Below are 27,883 nucleotides of genomic sequence, written 5' to 3'. Positions count from 1 at the left end.
ATTCAACACAGAAGTATTAATATTTTCACATTCTTTAACCAATGCTCTAATATGATGAAACAGTCCATATCATAGGTATGAATACTCTAGGTATAGCCAAAATTTCACATCTTCAGCATGGAGTACAAACTAAGAACATGTGACTTTAACAATAAAAATGAATATGACTGCAAGTCCCCACTTGCCACTGTAAGAAAATTCTTCTTAACTTTCTGAGCTGTAACTTTCCAGAAAAAAAGGGTGTCTCCGTATACTATTAGGTCCTAATTGAAAACCTCTCTTTGAAACAGGCCATTGTGGGGTTCCCTGAGGCTATGGATTCTCAGTCAATGCACAGCAAGTTTCTGAGAGACTCTCAAAGCACAGCTGCTACTGCCATCAAAACATTGTAGAGCTGGTGGCCAAGAGCATCAGTACTGATAGCACCGGGACATCAGCCATAGCCAATGAATCAGTCATCCAAATGCCTCACAGCAGGGGGAGAGTAGAATCCTCTCACTCATCTGATGCTGTTTCTCTCTACATCTCAACAATTCCATTATGATTCAGTGGAAGAAAGTAGAGACAGCATTTCCCTTGGTGTGAAATTCAGCAAGGAGTACTTCATACCACCATCAGCCTTAGAGCCCATAGTTTTCTAGTAAGTACTGATAATCCACCACTGATCCCAATGCATGCCACGGAGCAACAGCTTAGTAAGAAAATGAAGGAATTTAGAAATGAAGTATTTTTAATCGATGAAATGTAATTTTTGTCTCTTTTTCGAAACATCTAGTTCCTACAAAAAAAACAAAACAAAACAAAAAAACACAGACTTAACACTAAACACAACTCTAACAGCTTTGGCAACTGTGCCCCATTTTTGCCAAAATACATAATTCTCCATAAATATCCCTGGATAAATTTTTTTTCAGGAATTAAAACAAAAAAATTCTTTGGATAAAGTGGACCATAAATATTTGCCCATAGAGCCCATGTTTGAGGGAGTAGAATAACTGTGTTTAGACTAGTTGTTGTTGCACGTAAAGGAATATTATCTATCACTCTCATACTACTGCAAAATTTTCAAACTATAATGTGTTTCAAGTACCTTAATTTTTTTACTTTTATTATTGTATTTTAACTATTCTGATTATAAAATTAATATATGTTCAACATAAAAAATATGGAAAACAGAAAAGCATAAACCTTTAAAAATTATGCATGGTCTTACTACTTAAAGATAGCAACTCAAAGATTTGATATATTTGCTTCCCGTCTATAACGTTAACTACTACCAACAGTCAGACATTTTCAGGATTCTCTAATAAACTATTAGGATAGGGTAAAGTAGGATAGTCAGGATTCTATTTCCAAACACATTTAAAGAGCTTCCTAGGAATAATGTATTCTAAGGGAGTAAGAAAACAAAACTGATATGGGAAACAAAGGCAGAAGGAAATGGCAGATAAAATTAAATTTCCTTATAATCTGCAGCCCGTTGACAACTACTTGAAGCAGGCAGAGTAAAAGGTTTCTCTAGGCTTACCTACTGTCTTAATGCTAATGCTTTGCTAGAGGGAAAACCAACCTTAGCTTGACAATAACTAGGCCTCCACTATCCTGTTAGTCTTCTTTAACAAAAGAAAATCTCATTGGAAACCTACCCTGGACTTTACCTCCCCCAACTCCCAAATATATAACCAGTCTCTCCACAGGGTCTGGGGCAGCTCTTTCTGCCCACACGTCCTGTCCCCATGTTTTAATAAAGTCAGCTTTTTTGTACCAAAGACATCTTGAAGAATTCTCTCTTGGACATCGGCTCTGGAGCCCCCACAATCATCCCAAAACCTCACCCAAACCAACTAGACCTACCAACAAAACCAGTAGCCAGCAAAGAGGGCCATCAGGTCTGGTATGGGGGCTGTCACTCAGGTGTGTCCCATTGTCCAGCTCCAAGTGAATCCCAGAGAGCAGGAAGCTACAAATGAATTACTGAACACTACCTTCTCAAGGATCTCATGAAGATACTGTGGATGCAAGGCTGTTCTACTCTGATCCTCTCGGGCTAACTGCAACACGTTAAGAATGAGGGATGACACTCTTCCTTCAGTAAGAACAGGTCTGGCTTTGGCATATACCTTTGGCAGTGAAGATTCCAGACCACTTAGTAGCATTAATACCTGAAAGGTGTAATATATCAGCAGCATGGGAACTCCAGGAAATAAAAAGACTTTGGAGTAACAGCAGGGCCCTATTTCAGAGACAGGGGAAAAAACAGGGAAATATAGATCAGTACTTGTGAGAAGTAAGGGAGATGATTCATTTTCAGAAATGCCAAATAAAAGCCATGCTGTCTAGTTAACAGTAGGTTTATAACCTATTGGAAATATGTATGAACCCCCCCCCACCCACCCATATGGAGTCCCAAACCCTTAGACACTTTCCTTCCTGGTTCTTCTTCCCCTCTCTGTTTTGTGGGCTTATTTTCATGGGCTTTGCAATGAGCATGTGCCAAAGAACAAAGAAAGGACTGAAAGTCTCTGCATCATCTCAGGAAATGTACATTTGCTCCAATCAGACTACTTTTTGCCTTACGCGGGCATAGGTGACTCTGGGTAAGGCTGTAACCTTTGTAGTACTCAGTCAATGAAGAATCAGGGGAGGGCCTTGCACAGTAGGAGATAAATTGTCTGTTGTAACTGCCCCGAGTGTGCCTGTCCATCAGACACCGCTCTTGCAAGAACGTTGATTAAAGCCTGGCTTCACTGTGCTCCAAATTTCTGCCTCCCTCCTTTGATTGGGTCAGTGAGCTTATTTCTCACAGTACTGTAACTGTGTGTCCAATTTGTACCCATGAGCTTGCACAAGACTGTCAAAAGACATGAAATCTATTGATATATAGTAAGAAAAAAAAAACATTTTTATTCTCTTCTTAAGAAAGGAAACCAGTGAGCCATTTTGCCAATAGAAAGCGCCAGGGCATGTTCCTGAAGTCTGAGAAATAAAACTAAGAGAAAGCTATGTTGCTTTGCATTACAAAGAATCTGGAGCTTTCTAAACATATCTTAAAAAAGTAAGGTGTCTAGAAAAGGATAATGCTGAAGAGGTCTAGAGAGAAGAGGAGAGATATTGGCAGGAAGCAACTGCCCACGGTGAAGGAACAATCTGAGAAATGCCTGGTAGAAGAAATGGCTAAGGGACTTTCAGAAGAGGGATGTTATCATTTGATTTTAGATTGAGATCTGATACACAAGAATCCTTCTCAATTGCCCTTAAATAGTCATTATAAGTGGACTGCTATATACAACTGCCTTATACTGATGATACTTAGGGGAAGTCAAAGTACACTCCACATTTTTTTGAAATGAAATAAAGGATAGCAGAAGGCAAGATATTAGGGGTATATAAAAAAATCAGACTGAAGGGGAAGTAACCATGAGAATATAAACTTTTAGGAAGTAGAAAAAGATTATATTACAAATTCTGTAATATACTGTCATAGAATATATCATATATTTATATATAAATACACAACGACATTGAAGAAATGCTGTTTTTTTTAAAGTATATCTACATGTTTTCAAGTACTTTTCTACTTTTTATTTTTAATAGCTGCAAAGAATTCCATAATGATGAGATATGGAAACTGAAGGAATCCATAAAAATCTGCTTTTTGTTTCTTTTCCTGCTTCTATTCTTGCTAGGACCTGCACTTACACCCTACGTACTTTACTTGTGCCTTGTAAGGCAAATAGTGTATGTCCTCCTTATAAGGTACCAGGACTTAAGGATTTCTTTAAAATAGATAACATCTAAGGAAGCGTAAGAATGTTAAGCATAAGCATAAGAACGACCAGACAAAGCTATCATATGTGTGCATATTCCAGACCATCAGCACTAGACATCTCAATGCCAAGGTCCCCCTGGCTCCAAGGATAATCCTTGGGCCCTAGTCTTTGTTCTAACCAGTTCCTAGTTGCCTAAAGGACCATGTACACCAGACCACCATTCTCAGGAAAAACCCTCAGACCCTGAACAAAGATGAAACTCATGCTCCTTTCCTTTCAGAGTCTCCCGGATGTTCCATCTGTATCTGCTCTCTATATGTCTTCAATAAACTCTGCTCTCACATCCCAATGGCTTGAGTTTGATTTTCATCTTGTGAGAAACCAAGGATCCTTTTGGCTGGCCCTGCAGGACCTGCTCTGGGTTCCCGGAACCAGCCTGCAGGCATCAATAATATAAATGTGAATATTACTGTTTTCTCCCCCTGCCCCCGCCCCTTTGAGCCATCTCCTATTTGTGAACCTATAAGTTATTTCCATTTTCCACTCTTATAACAAATATTGCAATCATTAAACTCATGTGCATATATTTGAGAACATCTCTATTTATTTAAGGCTATTTCTTAGAGAGGAATTAAAATGGCTAAGAGTATGAAGGTTTTTCAAGTTTTTGTTGCACATGAATAAGTTGTCCTAACAAAGGATTATTTATATCAATGTGCCCTCCTGCCAGCAAAGTGTGACAATATCAGATCCCTTTAATGTAACATATAAATACATGCCCTATTAGACCTAATACTGAAGAACAGGGAGCTAGAATAATTAAACAATGAGAATATGTAACAGTCCCAAAAAGGTCAGTTAACATTGGGTCACAGAAAGAACTGGTAGGTGCAAAGAGCTGACCAAAATAGCTTCAATGTTCCCTTCAGCTTGACAAAACTTTAGACAGGCTATTCCTGTTTCTAGACTTCAGATCATTTACTTTAGAAAGCTTGTAGTTATAAATTCTTTCTCTGACCCTTTGAGAGGTAATTGTGTTTTTAAATTTCTTGGGGCACCTGGGTGGCACCTGGGTAGCTCAGTCAGTTAAGTGTCGAACTTCGGCTCAGGTCATGATCTCACACTTTGTGGGTTTGAGCCCTGTGTTGGGCTATGTTGTGGCCAGATCAGAGCCTGGAGCCTGCTACAGATTCTCTCTCTCTCTCTCTCTCTCTCTCTCTCTCTCTCTCTCTCTGCCACTCCCCTGCTCACACTTTCTTTCTCTCTCTCTGTCTCAAAAAATAAACATTTAAAAAATTTATAAAAAAATGTTTCTTGCCAGTTTTACAATCCAGGACTCCTTCTCAAAGACCTGGGAACCACCCTGTGGAAGATAGCACCTCTGTCTCCCAGTCAGTATGGGACAGCCAGAACTACAAGGTAAGAGACCGTTTACTTTCCTTCCTGTGAAGCCAACAGCAAACACAGGTGGCTCTTAACTCTCCAGCCCTTTGTTTCCATGGAGTTGAGCTCAGACTACATTTTAGCCTTTCTTCCATATGGAAATAATCTTGAATAAAGTCCTCCTTGCCTGTTTAACTTTGTCCAGTGTAATTTTTTGATTCAACAGTCCATAAAGCCATCAAGAAAAGCAGAATATTTGTACATAATAGCAATTATTAATCGCTTTGAAATCAATTCATTTAATTGGAGGTTTTCTTAGCATTTATTTCTCTCACTGAACACAAATTTACAAAGTCCCCCTACCCAGCATGATAGCTTTTTATTTTATTTTAATTTGGTAAATATTAAATTATTATAGGGGCCTTGCACCAAGCGTGCAATTTCTCTAATTCTGTTGCCTCATTTGTAAAATAAAACTTGTTAAATGGCTACAAGGATCCCCATAGATCTAAGAGCCTACAGTCTGATCCATTCTTTACAAAATTCCAAGTCACTAACAGTCTGTTGTACTATAGAACGTGTTTTGTCAATACCAATTAGCTCACACATAGTTGGGAAATAGAGGAATTATTTTGGTATAATGTGCAAATAATCTGCTACATATGTAAGGTTTTTTTCTAGGCAAGGGGAACCAGAAACACAGGAGTAGAAATAGAACCTTCCCAAGTGAAAGATAAAGCCCTCAGCCCATGCTTGCTTAAGCAATTGGAGCTCTTTCAGCATCGTTTTCATAAAATTAAAATGAGTCCTGAGCCTGGGACTCCCCTGCCACACCCAGGGAGCACTCCAGCCTGCTAGGGCTCTTGTTCAGGATGGTTGCACTCTGCCCTGCACACAACTTCAAAGCAGCCCCACTGGCTTGAATCTCTTCTATCCAGCTGCCAGCCCTTTGCTAATAACGAGTTGCCAGCATTTCCCCTATATTTTATCCTGTACATTTTCATACCCTCTGTGACAGCCTCTAGCTGTACTGAACTGCCTGTCTGAGTGGTCTGTTATCTCCCACAGACCCAGTTGCTCCTTTGGTTAGTGTTCTTGCCACAAAGTTGCACTTGTGTGTGCAGCCTTCTTAACAGTGAGCCCTATTAATTTTAGCACACGATGTGACCAAACATCAAAAAAGTGTTTTGGTTTTTTAGGTTTTCTTCGAAACACAGAAACTTTGTACTGAGAATCATAACTCCTTTCAACCTACCCAAACCTGAAAAAAACATGATAAGGACTTAGACATTGCTCCTCTATTTGTCCAAAAATGATTAATTTAAGTACCTGCCATGTGCCAGGCACTGTGCTCATCTCTTCTACTGCCCCTACTGACAACCCCTGAAGGTTTTCCATCTCCAATAATGACAGAAATATATTTGGACTACTTTTACATTAAAATTTTCCATCCAAATATTCTTTGCATGCATCAAAACCCATTCCTCGACATAGAGTGTGTTTTTGTTTTAAAATTTTAATGTATCGTGTGACTGCGGTAGAGCTGTAACTGAGATCCCCTCTCACTGGTATCTCAGCATTTTCCCTACCTCATTGTCATCAGGTTTTCAGGACTAGGATCAGCCCCAGCAAGTCGGTCTCGATCAATTCCTACCTGGAAGCTCGCTTCACAGCTGCTCACTTTCACCTCCACATCCTCGGGCTTTGTTTCACAGCTGTGTGTTTCACTCAATAAACTAGGCCACACTTGGCTTTTCATCTTCCTGGAGCTGCTTCATGACAGAGACCCTAACAGAAAGCAAATCTGAACAAAACTCATACACACCTCACACTAATTTTATTATAAACCAAACATTTCTCTATCAGTTGGGGGGGGGGGGGGAGGAATGTCCTACCTGATACAGTACGTCAAAAGCTAGTGGTTCAAATGCCAACATAATAAAAATATTGTTTGTCAGCTCCACCAATGTACTTAGCTTCCCATGATTAGTAATAGAATTTTAGACTCAAATATATTGCTTGCTTTTATAAAGAATGGGTAAGGCTCCAACAATATTGAAAGGTAGTCAAAACTTTACCCTATTTCATAGTGGGATAAGTTCAACATGTCTTTATGTATGTATGTATTTATAGAAGAGCACAGAGATATGCAATAACATATGATGCTACCAACTGAAATAAACCCAACTTCCCTCTCCACCCCAACCTGCCATACAGAATAGTGAGAAGTATGTACCTTTGCTAAAGAACCTAATCAATGATTTATAGGTAATTGTTTTAAAGTTTCTTTCAAGGTACTTGTGTAGCTAAGACAAATGGCTTTTAGGAGCATATGACTCAGCTAGAATTCAAGGGACACAATTACCAAGAGAGGGACTCAATTACTGCACAATAATGTGAGCACTGATTGCATTGTAGAGAGGCAGTCTTCCACTTTATATTAGAATTAAGAAAATATGTTCTTCCTCCTTAAAGTTTTAGAAGATACTGTCTCAGGAAATTACTTTTCAGTACTTTCACAGAGAGATCCAGTCAGGAGTACAGAGAAGTAAGATTAAGAAATGAGTCATTTATTAAGAGTCAGTCTCATTAAGACCTAAACTACCCCATCATATAGGAAAAGTCATATAAATTATATGCCATTGCTGCATAGTAAAATACCCCAAACTTAGGTGCATCAACAGCACCCATTTATTTTCTCACATTCTGTAAGTCAGAACACATCATGGCTCATATTATGGCAGTCTGCTCAGTGTCTTATAGCTAAAATCAATGCATGGGCCTGGCTACATTCCTTTCTGGATTATGGGATCCTCTTCCAAGTTCATATAGTTGTTGGTTGATTTAGTTTATTAAAGTTGTAAGAGGGAGGTCTTTATTTCCTTTTTAATTGTCAAATAGAGACTACACTCAGCTCTCAGAGGCCATCTATCATTCCCTGCCATGTGGCCCTCTCTACAACATTGCAGTGTGCTCTTTTCAAGGCTACAGGAAAATCTCTGCTGCCTTAAATATCTCCGGACTTCTTTCAGGGATTTACTTGGTTAAGTTAGGCCCACCTAGGGTAATTTCATTTTTATTAACTCAAAGTCAATTGATCAGGAACCTTAATTACATTTGAAAGGTCTCTTCTGCCATTTGATATAACATAATGGGAGAGATATCCCATCACATGTTACTCAAGGGGAGCAGATTATACGAGAAATGTAAACTTGGGAGCAGCAACCTTAAGAACCATCTTAAAATTGCTGGAAGCCAATAAGAAATATTAACCCTTCTCTGCTTATGTTTCCTCAACTACAACACTGCAATAATAATATTTCCTATTCATAGGGTTGTTTTGGGAATTAAATAATAGATATAAAACTCTTAAAACAGAAAATGGATATAAAATTCTTAAAATGGCACATAGTAATTCACTACATGAACACTGGGTGTTAATTTCATCACAACAATTCATGAAAGCCTAATATACTCATTCTTCTGTGTGTGGTGGTATGGATCAGACAATAAAGAAATATGTGGCCAGCCCATATTTATCCTCTGTTAGCATGCACTTACAGAAAGCAGCATTCTACTGGGGATAGTCTGAACTGAGAGTAACCTCTGTCCTTGTGAATGACCAGCAAAAAAATCATGCTTTGTTTTATTGACTATTCAGCATTGATTGTCTAGATGACCAATTGTATTGTTTGTTTTTGGTTTGCAAGTATTGATAAAATATGTCATATTAAATGGCTGGTTTACACAAAGGGATAGATCAAGCCTGTGCTGGCTGGCCAGGATTACATATAGCCCATGGTGATACTAGAAGAAGCATAGCACCATGCATTTCCCTGGCCCCCAAATTTATTTCTAAGCACCTAAGAATGTCCAAGGAAAATCCCTGCATCACCATCCCATGCTACCACGGTGGTCATTTGCCCCACAGACAATGCTATTTTACCTATACATTATCCAACTAATACTACTGTATTTGACTCTAAACAGCCAGACATAAGTGAAAAATTTGTGTTAAAGGTATTTATAAGCAGAGTGGAGTCCCAGAGTTCAGCAACTGGAACTGGAAGACACAGTTTACGTAAAGAGAAGAAGGCAGGGCACCTAATCCTGGCACAGGCTCACTCTATCCCTTTGTGTAAACAAGTCATTTAATATGACATATTTTATCAAACCCAAACAAACCCAAAATAAAGAATGCAACTGGTCATTTAGTCAATTAATGCTAAATAGTCAATAAAAAGAAAGCATGATGCAAAGCCAAGACAGTAAGGCAATTGCATTTTACATTCTCTGCATTTTTTTTTAAATCTCTGAAACATTTCTAAGGGCATACTCAGTGAGAAATGAGATAAATTTGACAGAATGCTAGTATGGAAAGTAAATTTTTTTTCAATCAACCACATTTCCCCAATTTTAATGGAGATCCAATATTCTCCCCCAGAACTTAACCCCTGGCTGTGTTTAAGTAATGACATGTGGCTCTTCTATTTTCATTAGCTCTCAGCTAATGACATACAGGTTCCTGTGTCTGGGAGTACTTTTGCTCAAGGTCTGTTATTGCCTCCCATGAATAGGGAATAATTAAGGGAAAGACAGAGAATAATCTTACTGAGTATATTTGATATATAGGTGCTGCACAATGAAGCACATGAGACTTTAACATAAGATTCTAAAGAGTCATTTCTCTAAAGTAGATACATACTGTTAATACACAAATATCCAAAGGACTTTTGAGCAAATAGGCTCTCAAAAGTATGATACACACTTCTCTCAAATTTCATTAAATTCAAGAGTCATTTATATATATATATATATTTTTTTAATAAGATAGAATGAATATAGGACTTCTCAACTCAACTTGAATATCCTAGATTTCCACTCGATTTTGGCCTTTAAATAACTTTATCTCAGTAACCAGTTCTATAGCTTTACTTTCTTCATCAATTTTTAATTCCCTAATTTTTGAAGGTAACTTAAGTGAATATGAAATTTGCTAAATAAAAAAATAAGAAAAAAATAATTTACTAACAACAGTAAATATGAAAATAAATTATTGAATTAGCCAGAACTCCCCAGAGAAACAGATTCAATAGCATAATAGCATGTGTTTGTGTATACACACACACACACACACACACACACACACACACACACACACTCACATGTTGTGGAGGCTGACAAGTTCTAAGATCTGTATGCAGTTGATAAGCTAGAGATCCTGGAGGGCTGATACTGTAAATTCCAGTTGAAGGTCAACAGTAAAAAACCCAAGAAGAACCAGTGTTTCAGTTGGAATTCAAAGGCAAGAAAGAAAATCAAATTCCCTGCTCAAAGCAGTCAGGCAGATGGAGCTCCCTTTTACTTGTGGAAGGGTCAGCTTTTTGTTCTATTCTGCTTTCAATTGATGGATGAGGCCCACCCACGTTAGCAAGGTCAATCTGCTTTATTTGGTCTGTTTCAAATGTTAATCTCATCCAAAACATACTCTCATAGACACACTCAGAATAACATTTCACCAAACATCTAGACACTCTGTGGCTTAGTCAGATGAAAACTAAAATCAATCACCACAATTATATAGTAATAAATTAAATATATATATACTTCATATATGTATTTTTTCTGATTACAGAATAGTAAGTGAAACTTTTAAAATAAAGAAACCATGCAAAGAACAACAACAACAAAAAAAAAACATTGAGTCTAGAAACTTCAGAAATTCAAAGTGTTTTGTTAAAAGAACCCCAAAATGACAAACAGCAGAAATATGTCTATGTCACCACTCTTATTATACTATATCCATATATTTAACGTATTTTTCTTATGTGTTTACTATGTGCTAACTATTCTAGGTCTTGGGATGCAACAGAAAACAAAAGATAGTTTCCTTCATTTTTGCTCTGTTGGAGAAGTGGAGAGTTGAAGGATACTGACAATGAACAATTGAAGAACTAAGATGATTTTATCTAGTATTTTTAAAATGCATGTAAAAGATGAGAGTGCCACAGGGAGGTAAGCTACTCCTGGAAACTCTGAAGTCAGGGAAGATCTCTCTTGGGAGGGGAACTATCCACAGAGCCTTGAATGAGGAGAAGGCCTAGAAACATCTGAAGAAAAGGCATTTGCATAGATGAAACACGTGGTGCGTTGTCCTAGAGGTGGGAGCCAGCTTGGCTGTTTCAAAAGACCAAAAATAAATGCCAGTATGATTACAGGGAATGAACAAGGAGTAAAGGGAGAGAAATTTGGCCAAAGTGACAGAGATCTGAACATAGGCAACCACTGAATGATTTTATGCAGGAGAGTGATGTGGTCAGATTTCTGTTTTATGAATATTCTACTGGTAATTGCCCAAGAGAATTGGCATTGGTGCAGGAGAAGGGCGGAATTGAGAGAAGACAGATATGATACTACATTGTGAAGTAGGTATCACCTTTACCTCCATGACTTAGGCTGGAACACTACGTGCTTCCCATGGAATAATAGATAAAATCCTCAGTTCCATAGGCTGACCAGTGTTCTTTACATTTTAAGTTATCTCAGGATCTGAATGGGCTACCAAATAAATAGGGTGGCAGAAAAAAAAATACAGGTCGAACATCAGGTAATATTCAAATAATTACTTAATCAATTTTCTGATTAGTAAAACCAAACTTTTCTTTTTCAGTGCAGTAAGTTTGAGAGACTTCAGAATCATTGTCATGGTTTTTACCCAGTAATATACCCAGAAATCAAGAGAACAAGTTGAAACTCATTCACAGTAACAGCCTGCTGTTGTTGTTAACATCAGAATGTGAAATGCATAATGAAAGATCACATAAGTGTCAACTTGAATTGTTTTAAGTAAATACAGTTATGAAACCACTACTCAGATTAAGGAGTCACTATTTCCAGTTGCTACTTCCCCAGGTATAAATAATGCCTGGTTTTGTATTTTATAAAAAAAGAAACATTAATTATAGTATGTTTTCTTCTGTGCCTGTCTTCTTTCATTCAATGTCATGTTTGAGGTTTACTCTAATTATTGTGTAGCTGTAGTCCAATCATTCTTATTGCTCTCCATTGTGTGAATATACCTGAATGTATTCACCTATCTGACTGTTAATGGGTATCTGAGTAGTTTCCAGGTTGGAGTTATGCTAGTAGATGTCATTAGGTAAAAAGAAAAGAATGAGAGGGGCGCCTGGGGGGCTCAGTCAGTTAAGCGTCTGACTTCGGATCAGGTCATGATCTCACGGTTGATGATTTTGAGCCCTGTATTGAGCTCTGTGCCAACAGCTCAGAACCTGGAGCCTGCTTTGGAGTCTTTGTCTCCCTTTCTCTCTGCCCCTCCCCCATTCATGCTCTGTCTCTCTCTGTCTCAAAAATAAACATTAAAACAAAAAATTTTTTAAAGGAAAGAACAAGAAATATATTTACACACACGCACATACACTTCAGTAGGGCATATATGTAGGAGTGAAATTGCTGGACTGTTTCATGTGTATTTTGAGCTTTACTAGATATTGCCAAACAATTTTCTAAAGAGATTATCCAATTTACATCAGCTCTGTATGAATGTTTTAGTCATTCCACATGATGCAAAGTCCTAGGTTTGCTTTTATATCTGGAAGTACTTTAGAGATAATGAAATACACTGTGGAATACTTTGGGATCATGCAGTCAATCAAAATTCATGTTTCACCTCTCACATCAGTGGTATATTCCTTTGTGGAAATCATTTGTATCTTCAGTCACACATGTCACACAAATAGGAAATGCATGCGATGACCGTGTCAAGCTGACATTATGCTGCCATCATCACTAGCTAGCATCTGGGGCACTTACCATGAGCAAGTCACTGTGCTCTATATGTAATAGCCCGTGTTGTAAGGGCAGTAGAATGGCAGCCACAAACTTAGGCACCTGATCATTTGGTTCTCCAGTCAATACAATCTTTTCTGTAGTATTATGTTTTTGTACATACTTCTTCTATTAATAAAATACTGAATCTGACCAACCATTACATTGAAATCAAGGCTGATTTTGTTTTTAAAGACCATCTCCTAACAATCCAAAGTAAGAATGTTTTAATCAATAAGGAAATTAAAGGAATAGTACTGGGGACATTTTCTATAATGTTGTCTCACCTATAAAAGTGTTCCATCCTTCTACAGTTTTAGAAACAAATTCAACTCTAATGATACTTCATGAAATAATTGTATTCGATGAGTATAAGGAATAGCTTTCTGAGAAAGCTACATACTCAAAACTGAAAAGCTGGTATCTATTCTATGCTGAAATGTTGTGATAGGTAGAATTGGACCAGTCGGCCATTATGTGATGTATAATATCACCTCTTCTGAAACATCATGAGTGACACTGAAAGTCAGGATGTGTAGGTGGCAGCTGCTTCTCTTGTCTTAGTCAACTGGCTCAGTGATTAATATGGTATATTATTCATGCTTTTGTCAAGGAAAGGTAGAATATTAAATAGGATAGATGTTAATGTTAATGTTATAGCATTTAATGTTAATTATAATAACCATGTTATGTTTAATCATGTTCATGTAAGGGAATTGTAAGTTTCCATCTTCCACCACTTAGTCAATCATTCTTTATCTTCTTGATTTATAGGTGAACATATATTTTCCAGAACACAAAGCAGTTGTTTAGGAAACAGAGATCGGGATATTATAGTCTTTCATTCAAGAGAGAACACTAATACAATTTTAATGAGATTAAGAACGGTGATGAAAATACTATTCTTTCTAGGGGACAGAAGGTAGCAAATGTGTGTTATTTTAATATGTTTTATACACATATTCCATACTATGTTTGAAAAAAAAGTGCTGGAACCTTATAAGATAGTGGTATATCATATATATATATATATATATATACATATATATATGTATCAGTGGTGATGACAGCTTAATTCATGTTAATAGTTATGAGAATCGAACATCATAGTTATTAGGAGAAGTTTAGTGTGCAAACACAGTGGCACAATTGTACCTGGTGTCAGGGGAATGCTGGAGTTTCCATTGGCTGCTGAATATTTACCATGTTTCTTACTCTTCCGGTAAGATTAATGTTTATGTAACAAGTCAAGCAGAACAGGGATTCCACATACCAATTTGCACTGGCCCATAGACTTAGTTTTCACAACTGCCAAGCCTAATGATCCTTGCACATACCTAAGGATCTGTTCTGTACATCTTACATTCATTCAGCTTCTTTTTCCAAAATTATTTAAGCCACAATGAAAAAATAATATAAGAATCTAGAAGTGTAGTATTTATCTTAAAATCAATTCAAGAGGATGTTGGTTTTGTTGTCTGCTGAGGATTCTCTTCCTTAATAGCACAAAGATTTTGGTGGTACAGCATCACAACTCATATCCCAGCTGTTGAGGGCAGACCTGGGTTTGAGTCCAGGATCTCCAACTTGCTAGCCACCAGAATGTGGGAATGCTTATAAGGTTGGCAGAGTCTTAGATTCCTCATCTTTAAAACTTGGGTAATCATATGTACCCCCAGGATGTTTTAAAAGACAAGAACATGAGAAAATACACATGTAGCCCTTGGCTATTACCTAACCTTTCACCAAGTGATAGCTATTATTGTTATTGTTTAACATTAGGAAGAGTGGTACCCTCAGGGATGAAAACCTTTATAGACATGATCTGGAAAACAAACAAACAAAAAACCCTTCTCAAAAAGCAGCTGCCAGGAAACAGAACTGGAAGTTGAGCCAATGCTAAAACAGAATATTTTTGGTCACATTACAACTAAAACTATCTCAAATCTGGCATCTTTCATCTTCTCTTTACATTCACTTCTCCTTTAGGAAAAGTGTACCTGTTAGCCAGAAAATGAAGTCTTTTAATTTGGTATCCCTAGCCAGCCCTCAGAAACTGGAGATAAAAAGGAAAATGGTGTTAAAAGTGACCAAATTTCTTATTTCTAGTCTGAACATCCCATCATAATTAAAAGGGCAGTGAAATGAGAATTCAGCACCCTGGATGGCTCCAGATCTCGATCTGCCTCTGGGAAGCCTGTCTTCTTGGCCAGCCAATAACCTGTTGGACCTCCACAGCCTTACATGGCAAAAGAGAAAGCTGGTTATACCAGCAAAGGAGAATCTTTTCCTCAGTTGATGTCTTACCAAAAATACCAACTATAAAACAGGTCTAGGTCATTACTGTCCCCACCCCAATCTCTCCCCAGCCTTCACATGGCCTTCAAGGAGGCTCCTCCAGGACAGTCTGAAAACCACCAGATTGGACAATGGTTATGTTAGTCCTGACTGAAATAGTAAATTCCAATGTTGCCATGTCTAACAGTGGTTCTGAGTTATTTTATTTTGCACTTTGAGATCTGATATCTGGGAACACAATAGAAACCCTGCAGCTGGGTTAGTAAATATGATTGTCAGACAAGGGAGGCAAAGCCCTGTCCTGACCACAAGGCTGTGACTTGCCCCTCAGAGTAGCTTTATAACTATAGGCCCTTTCTTCAGACTATGCAGCTCTCAAACTGAATTCAATAATTTAACAGTAGCAAGAGACTAACTGGGACACCTGAATGCCTGCCTTGTCCCTGAAGCAAAAGCAACTTTGCTTATTGTAGAATATACTTGACTTCCTCAAAAAATGTTGTTTGACAAAGGATTCTGTATCCCCCAAATTTGAAAGTCACTGTACTGAACCATCACTCTTCACTCAGAGCTCACCTGTGTGTCCTGTACTTTTATCTGACAGGTGTCAGGGTAGCTTCAAGGACAGAAGCAAACAATTCAGACTTTTTTTTAAGAGGATTGTTGTTACTCCATACTGCAAGTTTCAGGGATAGTCAGTAGGATAAGGATATTCCAATGTCTTCTTTCTGATTAAATCAATGTGTTTGGATAGCATTTTGGAAGAATTGCCACAAACATTTTTTCTTATTTGCTCAGATTATGGCAAAAGTAAGAAAGGTCATTTTTATCTGAAGCCTGAGATAAAAGAGACTAAGTATTTTACTAGGAATAAAAAGTCAATCAGTAGAGGAAAAGAAATAAACCTAGGATTCTGGATTCTTTCTGTTGCATGTGATCCCTCTAGATACCTTTTTTCCCCTTTTTTTTAACTTGCCTATTATGAAAATAAATCAAAGAAACCTCATTAAAAATGGAGTCAGAAAGGCCTGGAGAGGGAGGTTTCATGCACTACCACTTGCTATAAGAAGTATATACCTTGCATTCGGCAAAACGAAGCTTACTTACATACCCTAGCAGGAGGAATGAAGAATTTCTCCTTGCCCAGCAACCGCCCATGACAAGCCAAGGAGAAATCCACACTCAGCCAATGAGGAGCCACAACAGCACCCCCCTCCCCCCACCCCCGACCCCAGCTTCCTTCTTTTCCTTATAAAAGCAATCCGCTCTCCTGCAATCTCTAAACTTGCTTGAGGCTCACCATAGTTTCCTTGCCCCAAATTGCAATGCTCTACTACTCCCAAATAAACTCTTCTTGCTGGTAAAATAGCTAGCTCCTGTTTTTTTTTTGTTGTTTTTTTAAGGTCAACATTACCCAAAGACAATATGAACTTTAATTAAATAAATATAAGATTTAAAATCCATCAGACCTAAACGTCTCAGAGAATTACTGTCTGTAGTACTTAATGCCTTAAACATCTTAGGATCTTCCCTTTGTACACTTAAACTTCTGAATAAGGACTCGGATAGGCAGTACCAAGCCCTGGTGCTCTGAGGAGGGGCAGCTCTGAATAAGAGTATTTCTGGGATCCCTCCCTCTAAGAGTGTTCTCAGCATCCATTTCTTGGAAAGGTGTTCATAGCATACCTCTCTCTCATGTCATATTCCCAAGATTCTTCTCTCTGACAGCATATTCTCAGCATCCCTCTCTCTGTTAGATAACTTTATTTTAACAAAGAAAGCAGGTTCTGGACAAAATATTCACTATCTTTTTCTCACAAATGAATTTAACTCTTACATCTCAGAGTAAATGCACATATAGAGTGCATAGATGAAAAATATTCTGAGAGAACTGAAATTCACTTATGCATTCAAAGCTTTTAAATTAGCCATTTCACTGATTAAATTAAACCTGGGTGGAATGCTTTTAAGCACAAATAATTCAGGACCAGATTTTTTTAGGCTTAATTGTGAATTTTGTTATTAGGCTTAATTATCCATGATCCCTTCAGACTGGATACTCAGAAACAATGAGTAGAGCCACAGGAACCACCTTCTTAAGTGAAGAAGAGTCTTGAAGGAAACCAAAAGTAACCTGGAATAAACGGAGTCCTTCAGCAGGATCGTTTATTATCCTATTTTATGTATGGGATGGGCTTTTGCTCCTGAGGAGCCACGTCACTGTAGGCATCAATCACTGCAGGATCTAAAGCCCATCGCTTTTTGAAGATGCCTTGAAGAAGTCAGGAAATAAATATTTAGGGAGACCACACAACCCCACACACTTATAAATCAAATGTGCCTTCAGGAGTCAAGTATCCAATTAGCAGATTCTTGGGTTCTGCCATGTTATGTAAAGAACTTTCCCCTGAGAATGACTCCTGTCTTTGGGTCCTGCAAATTGAAACAATTACTCTGCTTTTAAGATGTCAAATCAATTTAATTTGCAAAAACAGATGGATTCACACAAACATTTTATAACTCTCTTCTTTTAGGGATGCTCCAAAAGCAAACATTTTATATACTGTGTAACCTATTTTTTTAATCTTCTTTACTTTTATCTAAGCTAGCAATTAGAATATTTAATAACTTTGAAATGAAGAGTGAAATAAAATAGACAAGTTTCAAGTTCTGTAAACTTTTTCCTTTGGTGATATGTCACAATGTAAAGCAGAATGTGTAGAATAACAATATTGTCTTGTAGTTACAATACTTTTCCTACCTGGAACTTTCTATCTCAAAGATTTGTCTCTGGGAAACACAGCCCCAAACTCAGTTTCTGACTAGCCAAGAAGAGTATCACTCTATTTCATTTATTGACACATTCATTCTTTTATTCATCAAAAAGAATTATGTGCTTTACTGCAGGCAGTCACTGTGCCAAGCACTGGGCATAGATGAATAGCCAAAGGGTCTCAATTGTCATGAAGTTTATAGTCAAGTGCATAGGCTTTTCTTTTCAGAGTATTTATTTTTATTTTACATACAATTCTAATAGCCCAGTATATCTAGATGCCATGCCTATAACATAATAGAAGAATCAAGTCAGAAGGGAAAAGGCCTACCAGAAGGCGTAATAATGAGAGCAGGGAGCGAGGAAGATCCAGCCAGGAATGAAAGAGAAAACTAAATAGGATTCATTCATTCAACAAATACTTCCTGAATGTCTAGTATATGCCACCATTGCCTTAGGAACTGAGGACAATCACTGAGTGACAACAACAAAAATCACACCCAGTTCTCATGGGGCTTACTTTCTAGCGGCGAGCAGACAAACATCAAAAAATCACATGAGGCTGAGAAGATTCAATGTCAGATAAAGATGTGTAAATAATAATAATGGCAACTAACCCTTTACAAACACCACATACTGGACACTGTTCCAAGCATTTTCCTATCAAAATTCATTTAATTCATACAACAGTCTTCTGAGTGTGAACTATTATTTATTTGCATCTTACAGAAGAGGAAATTGAGGCACTTCTCCAGAGGCAAACTTTTGTGGAAGCATACGTACAACACACAAATGAATGTCTGTTCTGGTTGAAGCAACAGTGGGGATGCCGCTGACACCCAACCTTCAGTCTCACACTCCTAACTGCCCTTGGAGATTCTTTAAGGAAAGGGATCCCTAGGCTTTACAGAAAACAATTTGAAAAACAGTGACTTAGGAAAGTGCATTTTCTGTGGGGCTAAACAGGTATTATAACACCTACTTACTCTACTCTAAAGAACTAATGGGTATTTTAGAAATACCCTTTCATCCTATCCTATCCATCTTTCTATGAAATGAGCTGAAAGACAGGTGTCCCTATTTTATAAACGGGCTTAAAGACGCACAAAGAAGTAAAGTGACTAGTTCTATTTTTATCAGCTACTATGAGACTCATTGCATCATAGAACTCAAAAAGTTCTAATCTTCCCTCTGAGTACCAACAGGGCCTAAGTCATTCATTTAAATAAAAATAGATGCTCTAGAGAAAGTCATTTCACAAACATTTCATTAATGTTTTCCATTTAGGATTTTTATCCTTTACCAATATTCATTGAATATTTATTATATGAATCTGTCACCATATTAGAAGCTAAGACCACAGAGAGGCCTATGGTAATTATATCAAGATTAAAATATGGTTAAAGAGAAAAATATAAATGCTATTTCTAATATATTTCATATTGAAAATAGGGTGTCTATTTGTAGATTAGTAGAGGTATATTGATGAGTTAATGGATAAATAAATGACGGGTAGAAGAAAAGATAGATAGATGGACACACAGAAGGATGGATGCATGGAAAGACGGATGGATGGAGAAGGATGGATGCATGCACTGATCGCAGGTTGATGAATAGATGGAGGAAGTGAAGGTGAATGAATATTTGTATAGACAAACTGACTACTACCAAATAAATAATTAAGATACGAGTGCTACTAAGATACAAATCAGCATAGTTTTATTAAAGCTGATTAAATGCTGTTTACTATTAAGTGTTTAAGAATGTAACAAAACAAATAATGGATTTAGAAAGGTTTTTTATGTATCTAATACTAAAGAAATATTTTTTAAATGTCTCTAGAATAACCATCAAAAAATCATTATTCACAAATCCCAATTCAATAAATAATTATTTAAGTAGACTGAAGTTGAGTCTTTAAAAATAGATATTTAAAGGGATGACTGGGTGGCCCAGTAGGTTGATTGAGCATCTGACTCTTGACTTTGGCTCAGGTTATGATCTCACGGTTCCTGGGATCCAGCCCATCAGGCACTGTGGTGACAGCAGGGAGCCTGCTTGGGATTCTCTCTCTCCTTCTCGGTCTGCCCCTCCTCTGCTCACTCTTTCCCTCTCTCTCCCAAGACAAATAATTTTTTTTTAATTTTAAAAAAAATAGATATTTGGGAAAGTAGAAAGGAGGACATTTCCAAAAGAAAGAAAGAAGGAATGTCTGAAGAAGAAATATAACATGGTCATAGTCAAGAAATAAATCTATGTGCTTGACATGGAAGTTCCATGATGGGAACAGGTAAATGATGAAATTGGCAAGAGAAGCTGGTACCAGAATACTGAGTGTCCTGCACACTGAAATGAAATGTTTAGAATTTATTTTCCACATACTAAGGAGACATTGCAAGTTTGTGGTTTTCTTTGTTTGGATTTGGGGTTTAGAGGATTTGCTTGATTTTTTAAGGAATAATATATGCCAAGTGCTATCTTGGGAAAATTATTCCATAGGATAAAAGTATGGTAATGAAGGGACAGAAAGCAGTCTATATTTTCTAACAAAGATAATGGCCATTCTCCTTCCTACTATCCCTCCCTTAGAAAGGTAGTGACCAACCCGAAATAGGCCTACCCAGTAAGTACCCCATCAACTCTCAATCCTTTCACTTCACCTTATTTATCTTTATAGCACTTATGTCTACCTATTGTAAATATATGTACATTTTTTAATAGTTTATTTATTTTGAGAGAGAGATATAGAATACAAATGGGGGAGGGGCAGAGAGAGAGGGAGGGAGAGAATACCAAGCAGGTTCTGTAAGCACTGTCAGCACAGAGACCAATGCAGGGCTCGATCTCATCAATAGTGAGATCCTGACCTGAGCCGACCACGAGTTGGACATTTAACCAACTGAGCCCCCAGACACCCCTATATGTATTTATTTTTTACTTGTCTATCCACCAGAATATAGGCACCAAGAAAGCAGGTAATTTAACTTGCTCACTGATTTATTTCTAGTACACAGAATAGCACCTGGCACATAGTAGACAGACAACAAATGTTTGTCTTAGAAAGAATGAGTATTTGAGTTTAATCCACAAATCTGTAGACCAGGTATAATGCATGTACTAGTTTACAAATTATCAAATGTACTCCTAGAAATTACACTTCTTAGTTAATTATGTAGCATACTTTTGACATTTTAATATTAATAAATTGGCTCAAAGCACCTAAATAGAATTGTAACACAGCCAACAAGTTTCTGTAGTAACAAGTTGTTGAGCTGGTAGAAAATTCACTGTAGCTCTGTTACTTCATTCAAGGCTACCTAAGATCCTAGGGGAAAATATGAATTAAAACTTTTATATTTTAAGAAATAATTAATACAATGTGGAACATATTTATGACACAATATTGTTTGTGACACCAAATGGGAAATGTTCATGATACAAAATGAAATAACAGACACAAGACACCTGTTCCTGAAGTATGATCTCTTAGTCTAAAATAAATGTTGTGTGTGTGTGTGCATGTGTGTGTAATAAGTAAGAAAAAAATGACTAAAAACACATCAAACCATGATTTATCTCTGGGTATTATATTTTGTATATGTGCTACCGAAGCAAGCACTCTGGGTATTATATTTTGGATATTTTGTTTATTATCTAGAACTTTATGATTTATAAAATTTTCTATAAAAAGATATTATATTAGTAATAGTTTAAAAATGAGCCAAAACTATTTAAGTGAAAGAAAATTCAATGTAAGTTAAGTAATGTAGTCATATATCAACCAACTATACAAAGCAAACCTAATTATAGAATATGAAATTCAGCAACTAATAATTTTAAACATCTTTGTTATAAAAAGTATCAAGAAATAGCAAAGGATTACCTAAGCAAGCAATGACATTTAAATCTACAAAGGTCAAATCTCAAACCTGGAAAGGAGAAGAAGGATCTCAGAATCTGGATTATAAATTTGCACAAACCTAAAAGAAAAGAGCCACATAATGGCTTCTCTCGTAGATCTAACCAGACTTGGATGAATTTTATATTAAGTCGAAACCTGGCTCCAACTCTACCGCATCTAGGCTTCCCACAAAAAGATCAGATTTTCTGGCAAGGACAAAGGTAATAAATCAAAAACCTATAAAAATCATGAGTTTAAACCTATGATACTGTTTTGGTTGTAGTATACTGTGAAAAAATATTCATCCTTGAGAACTTCCTGATATAGAGAGAGTACTCCTTGTCCTCATCCCAATTCTCTCCCAGCCTCTAGAATCCAGATGGCAGTTCATTTGGCACAGGATTCCACAGGGGTGCATAGCTGCCAAATCATTCCCAAGAAAACAAAACATTAAGAGAAAAAAACCCAATAAATTGCAAAACCAAACATTTGACATTTGGAATCAAGAACTGTATGGGAAATTTTAACTTCCTCAACACTAATAACACTAGAAATTCTCGGCCAAATGATAGGGTATCAAAAGCATCCTGTAATCTTGCTAAGATACTGTAAACTATCAGATGGTGCTTTATCAAAACCCCTTTTCAAAGATCATTTATTAAAACAAACACACACACAAACAAGTATTTCTTCTGAAGATGAAAGGACATGCTTTTTAAGAATATTACATCACTTATTGTTCATATTTGGGAACGATCAATCTGTATTTACAACACTGCTATTCTCTATCCTCTCTCAACTCAGCCTCTCCAATCTTAACATTGCAGCAAGAATAATCCACTAATGTACGACCAGATCTATTGGTCTTTAGTAGAAAGGACCTTTTCAATCATCTTTCTCCAGCCACTTTAAGTACAACCAGTTCAGAACAATACATTGGTTTGACTGTGACTCTATCTTTGAGACTGGAAAGAACCCTCAAGTGCAAACATGCCAAAAATATAAATATTCTGGTAACCTGACCACGCATTCAATTTTTACTGTAGAGAAGAATCACTTCAAATTTTAGTCAAACGTGATTCTCAGGCAGAACCAATTCTCTAAGGGTGGATTTAGGTATCAGTTTTACTCAGTGGTATTAGTTTTAGGATAAGTTTTCTGGGGTGCCATTGCATTGATCTGGATTAACAAACATCAAATTTCAGGCCATCTAAACTCACATTGAAATTAATGCCATCCCTATGTGCATTTTTATCCTTCTGGGAGCAAATAAATATATATGTGGAGAGAGAGAGAGAGACAGAGAGAGTTACAGAGAACACATTCCACGTAAAAAATAAACCCATTGCAGCCCTTCAAAAATTTTAAGAGCAGTTTGGCTTACCAAGGCACTGGCTCTAGTTTCCAATAACAAATCAAATTTATCTCAGTTTCTGGTGGCAAGTAGTCATGTAATTGAGTATAATTTGTCACAATTGGCCATTCTGACTCAAGAAAGATTTAGGATTGAGCTAGTATAAACATTTAAAAAGCCCATGCCACATTCCATCTAATAATAGAAAAGATGTAACATGGCAATGCACTCTATCCAAAAAAGAATCTCTTAGGCTATACTATTTTTCTATATTTCTTTATTTATATTGAATATTCCCATTGCCAAAACATCACCATTTGCATAATGTTTTAATCCCAGCCCGCAGAGGTAATATTCACATTTAACTCCCCCATGTCACATGTCTGACTTATGCACTTACATGGCATCTTTAACCTTAAGATTTTCTACTAAGTGTTTGAAAACTTCTAATGCCTGAAATAAAAACAAAGAGAAGCCAAGTCATTTTGTTTTGACAAATTGATTCCCTTCAAATTGATGAAGGGATGATGATTTGACTTCATAAATCTCTTAACTCTGACATTTTCAAATGTACTAAACAGAATATATGGAAATGAAAGATGGAAGCGCTTACAAAGTAGACTATGACATTTACTGTAAAGGCCTTATACAGCTAATGGAGCTAAGTGAAGTAAAAACAAACCTCTGGACAAGGATGATAGCCCCCATAACATCTGTTAACACAAGTCATTAAGAAAAAACAACAATAAGACTGCAGGCAGTTTTTCCCAATTGTCACCTGAGGACTTCTGAGCACCATGAGGACAGCTGCACTATCAACAGTCTCTTGGAACACATGACTTGATAATATACATGTAATGTTAATAGTAACGATAATGGTAATAACAACGTGTTAGCATTCTTGACTTCTCCCTGTGCTCCAGAGCCCTATGTTAAACACTTAGTAAACATTCAATTTACAAACAAAACCCTAACCACAGACTCACAAGGCTATAATTTTGGTTTGATTGAAGAGACTGAGGTTTAGAGAGAGCACTTTCATGGATTCAAATCCAGATCAATTCCAAATCTTGAGCTCCCAAACATTATATATTCTATTAAAAATATTCAAGGGGCACCTGGGTGGCTCAGTCTGTAAAGCGTCTGACTCGGCTCAGGTCATGATCTCGCGGTTTGTGAGTTCAAGCCCCGCGTGCGGCTCTGTGCTTACAGCTCAGAGCTTGGAACCTCTTCAGATTCTGGGTCTCCCCCTCTCTCTGCCCATCCCATGCTCATGCTCTGTCTCTCTTTGTTTCTCAATAATAAATAAATGTTAAATTCTTTTTAAATATTAAAAAAACATATTAAGGAATACTCATTTAGAAAATCTTTTTGTGTGAATTAAAAGAATTTTAAATTAAATTAAAAAATATTTTAATTGTACTTTAACATTTTTTAAATATTTATTTTGAGAGAGAGAGCATGAACAGGGGAGTGGCAGAGAGAGAGAGAGAGAGAGAGAGAGAGAAAGAGAGAGAGAGAGAGAGAGAGAGAGAGAGAGAGAGAGAGAATCTCAAGCAGGCTCCCCACTCTCAGTGCAGAGCCTGAGGTGGGGCTCAAACCCATGAACTATAAGATCATGCCCTGAGCCAAGATCAAGAGTCAGATGCTTAACCAACTGAGCCACTCAGGTGCCCCTATTTTAATAAAATATTTTAAATAATATTTATTTAATATTGAATAAAATGTTTAAACAGTTAAAGTTTATAAAACTTTTTTCATATATCCTTAGCTAAAAATTTCATGCTATTTTCTCAAAATGTATATATAATACTTTTTTCATCTCTCGTTGCCTTCATTTTCTATACATCATGTTTATCTAACCAAGCAATGCCACTTTTTCTCAGTCAGCAAAAATTTGCTTTGCTAACTTATAAGTTTTTCATAAAACTGGTTAGGCTCTGAGAGTTTAAATAAATAAATATATAAATATGATTTTGCATACCTGGACATTCTGAAAATATATCCTTATGTTAGTTAGTATAGGCAAAAGAAAACATACAGCATGGGAAAAAAGGAAATCAGGACTAATCTCAAGAGCTTATGTCTAACCTTTTTCCCTGATAACATTTCCAGCTTTAAAATCTTCAATCTTTATGACTTTTTTGTGGTTTGTAGCTTGGACATCAAGTGAGAAGGAGAAACACAGGATAAATTTGACAATTGTCTTTTATGAGGTTCTGATACTCATTTCTATTGGAATCCCATTTTTTTTCCAGGGTAACAGAATGGGAATGTTTCTACATAGCTCTAAATATATCTCAAATTAGATCTATTCCATTCCTCTTGCAAGCAACAGGAAAATTAAAATTAAAAACTTCTTTAAGCTAGGATAGGCCAACTGTTTTGCCCATAGAGCTCTTAATTATTTAAGGGAAATGCTACAGAACTATACATAGTTACATATTTAATACTAAGGAATTAATGTACATTAAAGCTGATGTGGAGGAGAGCCTGGATGGCTCAGTTGGTTAAGCATCTGACTCTTGGTTAGGTCATGAACTCATAGCTTTGTGGGTGTGAGCCCCACATCATGCTCTGTGCTGATTGTGTAGAGCCTGCTTGTGATTCTCTCTCCCTCTCTCTGTCTCTTTGCCCCTCCCGTGATCATACTATCTCCATCTCTCTCAAAATAAATAATAAATTAAAAAAAAACCTAAAAAACAAAAACAAAAAACTGATGTGGCAATATTGGGGTTTGGAGCTAATGGCCAAGAGAGAATTCTTGAGATGTCTTCAGTGCAAAAAGATGGTTTTATTAAAGCATGTGGACAGGGCAATGGGCAGAAAGAACTACATTGGGATTGTGGAGAGTGACTGATTTTGAACCCTCTATATTATACTCATGAGAAATTTTAATTCATAAACAATGTCCTGAATAATGGCATCTGTAGAATTCTATTGACTATCATTGTGAGAAAAGGCTAGTGTAAATGATTGTAAAACATTTTGTGTGCCATACAAATGTCCAGTAAACAGTGAATGTTCTCAAGTCACAGTACATGTGATTGATTTTTTTTCACTCTCTATTCCAAGGCAAGCCCTATTCCAAATGGTAAATTCTTGGTGATCCCCAAGCAGTAAGTATAACCTTTAAACCATCCTTTATCAATGAATGCATTAAAAGCATGAAACTGGGGGAAGTCAGGCAAGGAAGACCCTTAGAGGTGTTTGAGTAATAGTTTGTAAGCCTAGACAGAGAATTTTGTTCTCAGAAAATACACAGCAGAGAAAGTAACCATTGGGTAGAAAATGTATCATCAAATATCTACTTGCTTTTAAAAACTAAACTAATTTATTGCCACGGTTGAAAAATATTTTTATCTTCTTTTTCAAAATCCCATTCAAATGCCATCTAAGCCATAGGGAAATTCTTCTGACTTATGGTCCCTTTTTATTACTTCAATAGAATGCCTAAATTAGATGAAACTGCTTTAGGTCCTGTTCACTTCTTCAGTTATTTATACCTGTTAGTGGGAAGGGAACACTGTTCAGAACATGAAGGCCTATGTTTTAGTCCCAACGATTTTACTAATGAGCTATATAACCTTGGGGAAATCACTCTACTTTCTAGAAATGTAGTTTTCACATTTACAGGAAGAGAAGGTTGGACTAAAGATCTTTTTTTATATATATTTCTAAGATTTTATATTTTCAAGGACATTTAGCTACTTATTTATTATTCATTATACTTTTTCATGTGATGCTAATTAGTTTTTTGATTATGTGATCAATATATAAATCTGCACTATTTTTGGACTGTTCAGTTTTAAATATGTATAAGTAGATTTTATTCACCCACTCCTTCCATGCAGTGGCTCTGCCTTCCTTAAATGGAGAGCTGAGTTTGTTCAATGTGGCAGAGAATGTTATGATTTTTGCTGATTTCAATGAACGATGATTTAGATTCCCAAACTTTCTGTTCATATCAGTTTCAATTTCATAAAATTGAAACTCCAAGCTATTGTGCCTTATGTAAGAAAGAAGTTCATTTCCATATCATATAATAATGAATTGACAGCTTTGCAGTCTAGATTAGAGCAATTCCAAGTAGCACAAAAAAATCCAGGCCCATTTTATCTTCGGACTCTACCATATTCTAACTGTGAAGATCAAAGGAAAATATTCATTCTCCTAATTATTTTCTACCTTCTAAAAGAGAGGTATTTTCTTTAAAAAAAATAATAGCTGCCTGCAAACTTGTATTTAGGTCTAGAGACTTGGTTGGAATAAAAAAAAACATTTTTGGCAAGGAAATTTCATAGACAATGTCACATATTTTATATTATATTACATCAGGAGGCATATAGTATCAGGTTGTTCCTTATTAGTGATGCTAATGAGACCATTTAATGTTTATTTATTTTTGACAGAAAGTGGGAGAGAGAGTGTGTGAGCAAGTGGGGAAAGGGCAGAGAGAGAAAGAGACACAGAATTTGAAGCAGGCTCTAGGCTCCGAGCTGTCAGCACAGAGCCCGTCGCGGGGCTCTAACTCACAGACCACGAGATCATGACCTGAG

At 36.7% G+C, this 27,883-nt stretch overlaps 1 long non-coding RNA gene across 2 annotated transcripts in view; it reads right to left on the bottom strand.

The window, feature by feature from the left end:
* LOC123385436 overlaps window positions 1-27,883 on the bottom strand; it is a 554,832-nt gene that overhangs the window by 323,081 nt on the left and 203,868 nt on the right. Inside the window, exon 1 of one of the 2 annotated variants that reach the window (XR_006597928.1) lies at window positions 10,319-10,761. The exons of the other annotated variant lie outside the window; for it this stretch is intronic. This is a non-coding gene — a long non-coding RNA (uncharacterized LOC123385436). Of the gene's footprint in view, window positions 1-10,318; window positions 10,762-27,883 lie in introns of those variants that run through there. 2 annotated transcript variants of the gene reach the window in all.

Source organism: Felis catus, chromosome B2, assembly GCF_018350175.1.
Source record: "Felis catus isolate Fca126 chromosome B2, F.catus_Fca126_mat1.0, whole genome shotgun sequence".
Lineage (NCBI taxonomy): Eukaryota > Metazoa > Chordata > Mammalia > Carnivora > Felidae > Felis > Felis catus.
This window is presented reverse-complemented; position numbering and strand designations above follow the sequence as displayed.